This window comes from Carassius carassius, chromosome 26 (genome assembly GCF_963082965.1).
Source record: "Carassius carassius chromosome 26, fCarCar2.1, whole genome shotgun sequence".
Classification (NCBI taxonomy): domain Eukaryota; kingdom Metazoa; phylum Chordata; class Actinopteri; order Cypriniformes; family Cyprinidae; genus Carassius; species Carassius carassius.
Genome location: NC_081780.1, coordinates 11145763 through 11157934, shown reverse-complemented (window position 1 = coordinate 11157934; position 12172 = coordinate 11145763). Strand labels below are relative to the sequence as shown.

Here is a 12172-nt window from a genome sequence, read left to right as displayed (position 1 = left end):
CAATAGATAAATTAAGTCCCACTTTCTGTTTCTGAGTAAACATCCTGTTACATTTGGAAACATCTTCAGTTACACAAGTAAAATGAGTTGTGAATGCCATTTCATGTTAAGATTGAATGTGTAAGGTCTCAGAAACCAGAGAATAATGTTAGCTTAGTGTTTGTTCCTGAGAGACCACAGACAAAAAAAAAGCAGACTCTGTGATCATGCTGACACAAATGTGTCTCTGAGAATAACACACACTCTGACGGACACAGGACAGACCGGGATGCCAACAGACGCAGATGTTGTGTGCGTGTGTGTGTGTATGCATTTGTTTGTTATGTACATGCGTGTCTGTCCTCCCCACACAGTATGTGTCCTTTGCCATGTTCGGGTCTCCTCACGTCCTGTTATATTCAGAGATTTTCCCTCACGAGAAGAGACAGAAGGGGGCACAAAAACAAGCAACACAACACACATAGATATCCACACACATTCAACAGCCAGTGGGGGTTCACTGTCTGCCGTAATCAATAGATAAAACTCACATGCTAACACACATACACAAACATGGTGCCCTTAAACAGCGACTTTTGAAGCGGTGGAGAAAGGTGCAAAACGTTGGGGGAGACTCATTATAAAATGTATCAGACCTGAATGTTAATCATGTGATTTAACATTCTTCCAAATGTCTGATTTCCGCTTACAGAAACATAGTTTTATCATGATATCTATTTTAGTTCATCAAAAGAGCTTTTCTGAAACATTTAGCTCTAAACTGTTAGCTTGCTAATCAAATGTGAAATGTGCTCAGATCTGACATACAGATCAACATATCAAACATATCGCATTAGTGAGGTTGCTTGAAACAGAACTCATGGTAAGAGTGAAAAAGTAGCCCAATTTTGTGGGAAAACTGTGGACTTGATAACGTTTGTGCAACACACTGTCATACGTAAGTATACACAGATGGTGTAAAGTAAACAAGTAAGCTTTTATATATTGTAAGCTATGCTGCAGACAGCGAAATTATGCACAGGCAATATGAAAAATAAGAAAAAATACTTTTGTGACACAAGCCCTCGTGTTTTGCTTGTAAATAGAATTGTCACTCTATGAGTTCTGACACATCATATTGACTACCTTTCGCAACTATCGAAAGGTAGTCCACTGCCTTAGTGCTCAATTTCGATTTCGATTCTGATTTTTTATTATTTTTATGAGCTGTCGGTTTGGGACTGTATATACAGTACAGACCAAAAGTTTGGACACACCTTCTCATTCAAAGAGTTTTCTTTATTTTCATGACTATGAAAACTGTAGAGTCACACTGAAGGCATCAAGGGCTATTTGACCAAGAAGGAGAGTGATGGGGTGCTGCGCCAGATGACCTGGCCTCCACAGTCACCGGACCTGAACCCAATCGAGATCGTTTAGGGGTGAGCTGGACCGCAGAGTGAAGGCAAAAGGGCCAACAAGTGCTCAGCATCTCTCGGGCAACTCCTTCAAGACTGTTGGAAGACCATTTCAGGTGACTACCTCTTGAAGCTCATCAAGAGAATGGCAAGAGTGTGCAAAGCAGTAATCAAAGCAAAAGGTGGCTACTTTGAAGAACCTAGAATATGACAGATTTTCAGTTGTTTCACACTTTTTTGTTATGTATATAATTCCATATATGATTCCATATGTGTTAATTCATAGTTTTGATGCCTTCAGTGTGAATCTACAATTTTCATAGTCATGAAAATAAAGAAAACTCTTTGAATGAGAAGGTGTGTCCAAACTTTTGGTCTGTACTGTACATGCATGTTTAGAGACACAAAAAAGGTAAATACATGCATAGTTGTGTGTATTAATGACAACATGCGCTCACACACTTATTGTGCTCCACAAAAGCATGTTGTCTCTGACTCCTGTGGTTTGGTGTGTTGCAGTTGAGGGAGTAATTACAGTGTATGTGCTTTGTTTTTGAGATGTTTAATTATGGTGTTTCTGTAAACGACTAAGTGACAGTTCAGGGCCCTTCTGTGTGTTGGTTCTCGGTATGCACACAGTGAATGGGTAATTTTGGCTGTTTGGTTAATGATATAGCAAAAGCCTGTGACCCTTGAGTGTGTTCTGATGGTTTGATCTTAATGGATCCCCATCATGGCGCTGAGCATCCTGTCTCTCTGGTTCTAACTTCCTCACTTTCTCTCTCACATCGTCTATTTATGTCTGATACTTCTCGGTTCACTGACACAGTTTATCTCAGTGGCATTAATGTCTTCTTTGTAAAGAGTGGACAAAAGCAGGGTGTTATTCTCCTCATTACTAACTCATGAACTCGCTACGCTTCTGATCTGAGGCCACTAAACATAGCCCAAACATCTCAGCTTTTAGAACTCAGCATGAAGTACTAACTGGAAAATGAGTTACAGTGAATATTGAAGTGAACTAAGTAAAGGCCTGTTCACACTAAGAACGATAACTGTAATGATAACTATAGCGTTCACACCAATGGAAGATAATGCTGTGTTTGTTCTATGTTGCCTTCTGTTTTAAATGCTTTCGTTTTTTTTTTTAAGTCGGGTGGATTTTTGTTTTTCTTTTCTCAGTGTTTTTGTTCATTAGCTCATCAACTTCTGAAAGTCATTTTTTCTTCTTTTTTTTTTTAAATATGTTGCTGTAATTAATTTTTATTTCTGTTTTAGTTTTAATAAGTTTAGTGTGCTTCGTTTCAGTGGGGTTTTGTTTTGGTCAAACAGAAGCATCAAACAGAAGACGATTTGTTCTAGTGTTGGGTCATCTTTACCCATTTTCATTTTTCTTTTTATCATATGTAAAACCGTTGGCATGTTAGATTGTATTGTCTGGTCGCATTTTGACACCCATTCTGAGAAAACGACTTTCAGAGTGAAAATATTTATTCATAGGCACTGCATAAAACCACACTGATGGACAAACACCATCGCTTCAGCACCGCAGGGTAGATTGGTTGTATAACGTTTATTCAGATAGACCTCTTTGTACAGGAATGAGAGGAGATGAGACTCATTTTTTGGGAAGTCCATCCAGGAAAACGCATCGAATGGCGTTTATCTCCTTGGCTACGCTGACTTCTGAACGCAGGTGCGACCCTGACCTTACGCATACAGACTGTGTTCGTGCCTCTTTTCAGAGCATCAGGGACACAACGATGAGCCGGAAAATCACTCAAAGTCACAAAACACGATTAATTATTAAAAAATGATCGCAGCTCAGTAAAAGCACATCTGTGTAGAGGGCAGGAGTAACATGCAAACGGTAGCCATTAGCACTTGGTGATGTGTGGGTGTGTGTGTGAGTGTTTGTAATCCTATGCACTGCGCATGAACCCAGTACTCTGTGCAGCTAATGAGCTGGCCCGTACGTAATGTGATTAAAACAGTGATATTTGGAATCATTCTGCTGGTGTGTTCAGGCGTGCTGAGATGAGCTTTATTAATTTAATAAATCGAGATCATTGGTTGGCTGGACGTGCTTTCCGACACCCCCTTCTCCCCACCTCACAGCTGTTCTTCTGCCCCCATTACAGCTCTCCCCCTCCGTCCTGACTAACACCACCCTATTCAACCTGAACCCTGGCCGACATGTTCACACACTCACCTGCTGCCAGTCGAAGGGCCGGCCTGCGGTCCCCACATTGTAAAAAAATGCTTAAAAATAGTAAATAATATGTGTGTGTGATGTGTGTATATACCATTCTCCATTAAGATACAGTGAGTGTTTGGAAGGATGAAACAGTGTTGAATGAAGTTGTAGAATGTATGTAGAATAAATGTAAAAATGGCACATTTAAGCGTATGCATATGAAATAGAATCACTACTCACTATATTTATACACTCCTTCTGTATCATAGATCAGGCCCAAGTACCTATTTATTAATACCAAAGCTGAATGTGTTTTTTAGTGGAATATTTATTTATTAATAGCCATTACGTCATTTAATTTCCCTAATAAGACATCCAAGAAACCCTCAAATGTATTGAAAAACACTGACAACTAAAATGTTTTGTTGTTGTCTTATCTATTTTTTTAATCTTATTTTGTTAAACAATTAGATGTATTATGATTAGTTAATTTAACCTATTCTCAGCCTAAATATGTAAGTCATAATTTCTGTTTTATAGGTTTCAAAAAGCAAAATTTCCCCTCGGCTGATGATACTTCTCTTCCACTGTTCATCACTGTCCATAAATGAACTTTGAGAATCTGCATTAGGACCTTAATATGTGTTTGTCAGTTAGTCAGTAAGCTTGTGATTCATTTATGTCAGGGAATGCACGCCCAGTCATATGTCCAGCTGCATGATGCCTGTGTGTGTGTGTGTGTGTCTCAAGTGTCTTTGAGTCCATCTTCCTCTCTGTACAGTTCTGTGTTCTCTAATTTTGTGCGCCAGATGACTTTTATTAGTTTTGTGTGACAAAGTCTTTAGAGAGAACGCAGATGGCTGAAATTAGCTGTACAAAAAGCCATTAGAGTAGGTAACAGATGTAAATAGGTTAAGCTCTTTGTGTTGCTCACTCCAGAGTCTAACCTCACAGTCACACCGAGTCAGAAGAGAGATCTCTTATTTTCCTCCTCCTTCTCTCTTTGATTCCCTCCCTGTTCATTTCCTGTATGTGACCTGCATAGCAGGAAACAACTTAATTGTGTGAAAACACTGGTCTTGTGTATACTAGTTTGACGCAGATTAACGTTTTTCTTCGTCATGCTGAGTTTTAAATATTGCATGCAATAATACAGAACAAGCATTCTGCAGGTTTCAAAAGATGGACGTCAAGCACCTAGTGTATGTTTTTTTTATAGGGCATCAGACAAGATAAAGAAGAAAAAAAACAATTTAGTTATCTATATTATTGTATGACATATTACAGTGGTTTTTAACTAGGAGGCCACTAGTGGGTCTTAGCTAACTTCCAAGTGAGCCCTTAACATTTTTTAAAATAAGACAAAACAAGCGTTAACATAAGCTAAAGATATGTCTTATTTCAATCCAACCTCTGAACAACAATTTTTTTCTCCTCTCCTTCTTTTCTTTAAACAACCTGGATTACTACAGTCTCGGAAAACCTGGAAAACCATGATAGCCATTTAAGCTCTAAAATATTCAATCAGGGATGATTAAAAAAAATATTTTAATAATTCTAATACAATAACCTGGAAAAGTCATGGGACCTTCTGTCTTTTATTTTTTGTGTGCAGAAGCCTTTCGCCGGAGATCAGGTTGCAGACAACACTAGCGAATCCATGAATTATTAGGCTATCAATAAAAGTTTTTATCAAACTATCACGATTATTTTTCAAATCCACTGGTCACAAACTGAAAGCTGAGCTCAGAAATAACTTGTATACATCAGACAGACACTAATATAAAGTAGCCTAATAATAAATGGAATAAATGTTAAATAAATCAAAGTAATAGAGAAGAGGCCAAATCAGTCAGCAGATACCGGGATTCTTCCTGACTGACTGTGGGGCAGGAAGTCGTGGCCTAATGGTTAGAGAGTCAGACTTATAATCCAAAAGGTTGTGAGTTCGAGTTTCGGGCCAGCAGGAATTGTAGGTGGGGGAGTGAATGTACAGCGCTCTCTTCAGTACCACGACTGAGGTGCCCTTGAGCAAGGCACCGAACCCCAACTGCTCCCAGGGCACTGCAGCATAAATGGCTGCCCACTGCTCTGGGTGTGTGTTATCGGTGTGTGTTCAGTGCTGTGTCTGCGACTTTGGATGGGTTAAATGCAGGGCACGAATTCTGAGTATGGGTCACCATACTTGGCTGTATGTCACGTCACTTTCACTTTCATACATCAATGCCATACGGCAATTAACATTTGGGTGAGATTTTTTTTTAAACACTATGCCTATTTAAACACCCCTTACCACAGTATAGCAAACTTTTACCTCCAGCGGTCGGTGTGAATGAGGACAGCTCAGTATTTAGTCCAGCAAACACTTCTCCAAGTAATTAGCATCTTTAATGGTTGACTTTGACTAAATAGCAAAACCTGTTTAGTACTGCTTAGGACCCTGTCCTTTCATGTTTCCTGATCTCTTTATCTGCGTGGATGAGCCATGATGCTCAGTTTCACACATCCTTTCTGGGCCTTATGTAAGACAACGGTCATATGATCTCTCTCTCTTCAACTCATTTCTTTCATCTTTCCATCCTTCCATTCAAACAAATAAACAGGCCACAGGCCCACTTTGCATTACGGCCTGACATAGTCCCCATTTTCTATGACTGCATTATATAAGCGCTCTGTCACAGAGGCCAGAGAACAAAGGACCTGACTTATCTCTCCTCAGAGGGGAATTCCACCCCAACAACAATGAGATATTCTTCTTTTTCTGTCTCTAATGGAGTCCATCGATACACAAGGCATCTGAGCTGTTTGACCAGGTTTCCAGTCAAACTAATTTTGCTAGTCATTTGTATAAGATGTTTGCTAATATGCATTAAGCATTGTATCATACATAAATTATTTTATAGAATGTTTGGGATATTCTAAGTTGTTAATAGTTAAGCCAAGCAGTTAGCACACATGCTACAATCATGTAGCACTAGCAGTGACAGGAAATGATGAGCACATGTGCTAAACACTAGGCCATGGCCCTGACAATGCAGCTTCCATTAGGAAGTTGACTCGAAAACTATTTTTTCTTGTTGTCATGTATTTTTTTAATTCAGATTAAAATTCAGCATTTTAGTAGCAAAGTAATGGTATGCTAACTTATAAAGCAAGGCATATGGTACTATATGAAAAAATATTTCAGAAAATGTAAAGTATTCAATATGATCCATGTTAACCCATCTAATGTCTACGGAATATACTGTGCTACTTATAACAAGTATACACTTACAAAAATACTGTGGTACTACTGTGAAAATACAATTATACGTGTACCTTATCTTTCTACCTGTAGCTTATTATTTCACAGAAGGATGCTTAATAATTGTTTGGTAATACTTTTGCTTGCTTGAGTGTTTCTGCATTATATGAGTGGCTTTGGGATATAAATCGCAGCACTTTTCAGTAGGGCTGTGCAAAAAATCGAATGCGATTTTCATGCACATCTCATCAGTAAAGACGCTCCTGTAATTAGAAGTATATCTCAAGCACGTGCGTTCAGATCAGGGTTGCCAGGTTTTCACAACAAATCCTTCCCAGTTGCTTCTCAAAACTAGTCCAAAACTAGCCCAATCGCATTTCCAGGAGGTTCCCCGATAAAAATTGCTTCCCGGGGTTAAAAAACACATTTTTTGGAAGGGTTGCCTTGGTAAAAATCGCATTTTAGGGGCTAAATATCACGTTATTGGTAGTGGGGTTGCTTCAAACCGTGGATATGAAAAACAATCGCAGACTTGGCAACACTGGTTCAGGTGGAGCGGCAGTTACTACACAGAGCCGTAGTCTACCGACAACTAACACAAAATCGTTTTCAAAATCGACAAAGAATCGCCTGCGATTTTAACATCAATTTTGTGTAGATTGTCAGTGCCAACCAGTGTTGCCAAGTCTGAGGTTGTTTTTCATGTCCGCAGGTCGAAGCGACCCCAATACAAATAACGTGATATTTAGCCCCTAAAATGCGAATTTTTACCAAGGCAACCCTGCTAAAAAACGTATATTTTTACCCCGGGAAGCAATTTTTTATCGGGGAGCCACCTCGAAGCGAAATTGGGCTAGTTTTGGACTAACTTTGAGAAGCAACTGGGCAGGATTTGTTGTAAAAACCTGGCAACCCTGATCCGAACGCACGTGCTTGAGATATACTTCTAATTACAGGAGCGTCTTTACTGGTGAGATATGCATGAAAATCGCATTCGATTTTTTGCACAGCCCTACTTTTCAGAAGAAAAAAAGGCTACTTCTATTTGTGAAAATATCCCAGGAGATTTATAAGAGTAGTTCTCTGCATTATTACAGTAAAACGCGTCATTACAGTACTAAGTCACTGCAATGGAGTAAATTACAGATGATGAACCACAGAGCAAAAAAAATGGAAAAACGTGGAAAATATATTTTAATGGGCATAATTAAGTGTGAAAATAAACGAAGGATATACAGTCAAACCAAAAATTATTCAGAGACAAGATATAATTTTTTATATTTTTTTAGTGGGTGCAGGACACTATTGTTCATTTATGTAAGTGAGAATAACAAAATAAAGTAAACTACCAAGTAAAACAAAAAATTATTCAGGCCAAGTCTGGGTAAAAAAAAATGCATAGTTGTGATAGTTGTGTAAGTATTGATAATTGTGTAAAAACTGTCAAACTGTCATCCATTACATACCTTTCTATCAAAGTTATCTAGCATTATCCAGATGAATTTGTTCTGACACAGTTAACTATGAGTTCTTGTCATATTGTATTACCATCTTCTAAACTATATAGAATAAACTGTGATAATGTAAGAAAGGTTGAAGGTCACTGAATAAATTTTGGTTTGACTGTATCTATTTAATAAATTTAGTTAACCAGCTAACATTATACATACTATTTTGTTTTCTTAACCCATTATTTAAAAAAGTTACAAATTAAATAAAAATATCGGTATCGGTACTCGGTACCGGCAAGTACCAAAAATAAAAGTATTGTATCGGGTGAGTACTGTAAAAAGTGGTATAGGTGCATCCCTACTACTTATAAAGCATATATCATGCATTATCTTTTCTCTTCTTCCCTAATCCTACCCAATAGGTAAACTATTAATAAGCAGCAAATTAGAAGCTTTTTAAGGCAAAAGTTGTAGTTAATGATTTGTTAATAGCGAGAATTGGGCCTTAAAATAAAGTGTGACTGATTGTTTCTTCTTGATGTTCAGATAAGCCACACAGATCCATTTTTTCTGCCCCTCTGTTGTTGCTATTATTAACTCTTATTTTGATCCTAGTACATATCTTCTGTATTCTGAGGTGCCATAATGGAAGACGTCGCTGCTATTTTGTGAGCTAGAAGATAATGTGGGAAAAACAAGTCTCCTAGAGACAGGGTAGTTTGTGTAAGGAAGGTTTGCATTGCTTTGCCGTGTATTGTTGTGGAGGTGTTAGCCGCCAGCTCTCACGCCCCACGTCTGAAAAGACCAAGACAGAGGAGGTAAAGAGTGCATTCAGCCCAGGAACTCATTTTGTCCTTTCAGGGGCCACTCTAAGATTAACAGTACATGCTTCCATCATGAGATGAGGGCGAGAGAAAAGCCACATCACTGAAGACTAGCACACAAAAGGGGATTTCAATCAGCATGGCACTCAGGCTGGCTTTATGGGCTGACAGGAGTAAATAAGACCGTGCTTTAAGCAGGGCCTCTGCGCCGACACTCACGCTCACACATTTGTAGGAAAGATATACACACATACACACACAGATAAACAAACATACACACACTCCTACCTGTAGGCTCAGCGCACAGAAAAATTGCATTATAAACACACATACACACTGTTTTTGTCTAAAGTACACGCCCACGGTTGTACACTACCAGCCGAAAGTTTGGACTCACTCCACTGAATTTGTTTCTCATGATCTTAAAAATCTTCTGTAATAAAAAGTGTTTATAAAAAGGCTAGTAATTAGTTTTGTAGCTGATTTAAATTGTATGTATGTAATTAATCTCTGTATGTAACATTTAATATTTTTATTAAGATTAGATGGTAAGATTTTTGATGCTTTTTCATTAATGCTGCATTAATTTGATAAGTAAATCAATAAAAGTAGTAATATTGTGAAACATTCTCACAATTTAAAACAACAGTTTTCTATTAGAATGTACTGTGAAGTATCCTTTATTTCTGTGATACAACACTGAATTGTCATCAGCCACCACTTCAGTCTTCAGTGTCACATGATCCTTCAGAAATCATGTTAATATTTGTCAATGTTGAAAATGGTTGTGCTGCTCAATATTTTTTCGTATGGTTTTTGCATTATTTAATATTTAATAATCCACACATAATATATATACAAACATACACGCACCCAGTCACAATGTTGAAATTTATCTTGAATCCCACTGTCTATTGTCCAATTGTGGGCCTGACCTCATCTAAACGTGTTGTACAGACATCTCCTTCGCAGAGGACTTCAGGCTGCACACTAAATGATGACATCCAAGTTTTCTCTGCGGATTATACACGGCAGCGTGCAAGATTAGAAACTTACAATGAGGCTCAGCTCATGTAATGAAAGATCCCAATGTTCTCTCAGACTATACAACCATGTCTCTCCAGCACATCCCTGCAATGTTCCAGTGAACACATATACAACCACGTCTCCTAAATCTCATCTGGCTTGATCTGTAGCTGTGGGACAGTGGTCTAAATCTCCCAAAACTACTCACAAATGACATGGTTTACCAATCTAGTTCTAAGAAGGATGATATAAGTCTTAGCACTGGGGTTGTTGAGGAGAATCAGAGCTTGCCAAGAGTTCTGATAAAGCTGAGAGAATCCTCTCCATTCTGCATGCTTACACTCATAAACTCAAGACGAGACATTTTAAGTACCGTACAGTTTACAGATGCAATGATAAATTCTGTGAAGGGGATTAAGAGTGTTTCAAGTTGTTTATGAACAGAAAAGTCTACACAATGTCCATCTTGAGGTCCAGAAGTTCTTCAATTGGGGGAGAACTTAAAGCAAAATTATAGTTTCAAAGCAGAACACTCAGTTTGGCAGAACAAAGTTTAATACTTTTGTTTTCACCATCATACAATCTCTTCAAGCAGTGAAATTCTTTATCAGTTGAGAGGGCTGGAGAGCCTCAGCCGAGTTTCTAACTTTTTCTTTTCGTGTGCGTTTTGTTTAGGTATAAGCCAACACAAGGACAAAACTTTCACCACAAGGAGCCTCGACTGACTGGTACGTAATACAGTAGGTTCATCTGCAAAAGGGCTTTACAAACTTTCCCAATCCTTGCATTTTTCATATGTCATTATTATAGTATCCTCATGGCTCATTCTGGCCAAAGAATTGCAGTAATGTCTGGTGTATTCAACTTTTAGACCCAGATCTTTGATGTATTGCACTATTAAAGTATAACATTAGTGATTATTTGTTACTCCTGACTAATCTTAGTGAGAGTTCCTGAATATTTCATAATTACGTATATATATATATATATATATATATATATATATATATATATATATATATATGTATGTGTGTGTGTGTGTGTGTGTGTGTATCATTCATTATTATTTACTCTACTATCAAAGGTTTGGAGTCATTAGGTTTTTTTTTTTTTTTTTTTAATAAATAAATACATTATTCACTGTGCTGATTGAATTGATCAAAAAACACAGTAAAGCTATTTATAAAAGTACAAAAGATTTTAACACAGCTGGTTGATGATGGTAAAAAAAATTAATTTTAGTGACACAACATATTAGTAACACTGAAGGCATGATGGTTGATAAAAGTTCAGCTTTTTTATATTTCTGGTCGACTAGTAGCCGTTCATTTGAAATATCAGTCGACTAATTGCACGTTTATTTATAAACTGTTAAAATCATTATAATGAGCCTTTAATTGCCTACAAAGCCACAAGCACTCAAGCACACACATAAAGCATGCCACAGCGTACCGGTAGAAGTAATGTGTCAGTGAAAAACAGTAAGGAGACTGCATTAACATTTAATATATTTTATAAACTAGTGCTTTTTTGTTCTCTGTTTAAGAGATTAATTCGGAGACACTGACCCATCATCTCTGCAGTAGTGATGCACCTTGTTTCATAGGGATTACTTAATCTGAGAATATTTGTTTTCCAGTTAAATTGGTTAATTTGAAAGTAGACATTTCACTCTCTATAGATATATTTTTAATGGCTGTAGGGCAAAGATATAGCTACATGGAGTTTCGCGCTTAAGTTCACAGACCGAGATGGAAGAAAGCGCATCCTGTTTGCTTTCATTATTTTACAAAAGCAAGTTTTGTTGTTTTTGTAAGTGCACACAAATAAACATAGATCTTTACAGATTTGAAAGATGAATTACTCTTATCTGAATGACCAAAAATGCCTATTTTAAAGGGATAGTTCACCCAAAAATACAAATTTTATGTTTATCTGCTTACCCCCAGGGAATCCAAGATGTAGGTGACTTTGTTTCTTCAGTAGAACACAAACTTTTTTGTTTTTAATGGAACCGTTGTAGTCTTATAATG

General features: G+C 37.6%; 1 protein-coding gene across 4 annotated transcripts in view; it reads left to right on the top strand.

Annotated features, from left to right (window-relative positions):
• The window catches only part of sox5 (SRY-box transcription factor 5), a 206863-nt gene that overhangs the window by 66029 nt on the left and 128662 nt on the right, over positions 1-12172 (top strand). For all 4 annotated transcript variants that reach the window (XM_059511177.1, XM_059511175.1, XM_059511179.1 and 1 more), the window contains one exon: positions 10815-10867. The gene's annotated coding sequence lies outside the window, so the exon portion shown is untranslated. The remainder of the gene's footprint in view (positions 1-10814; positions 10868-12172) is intronic.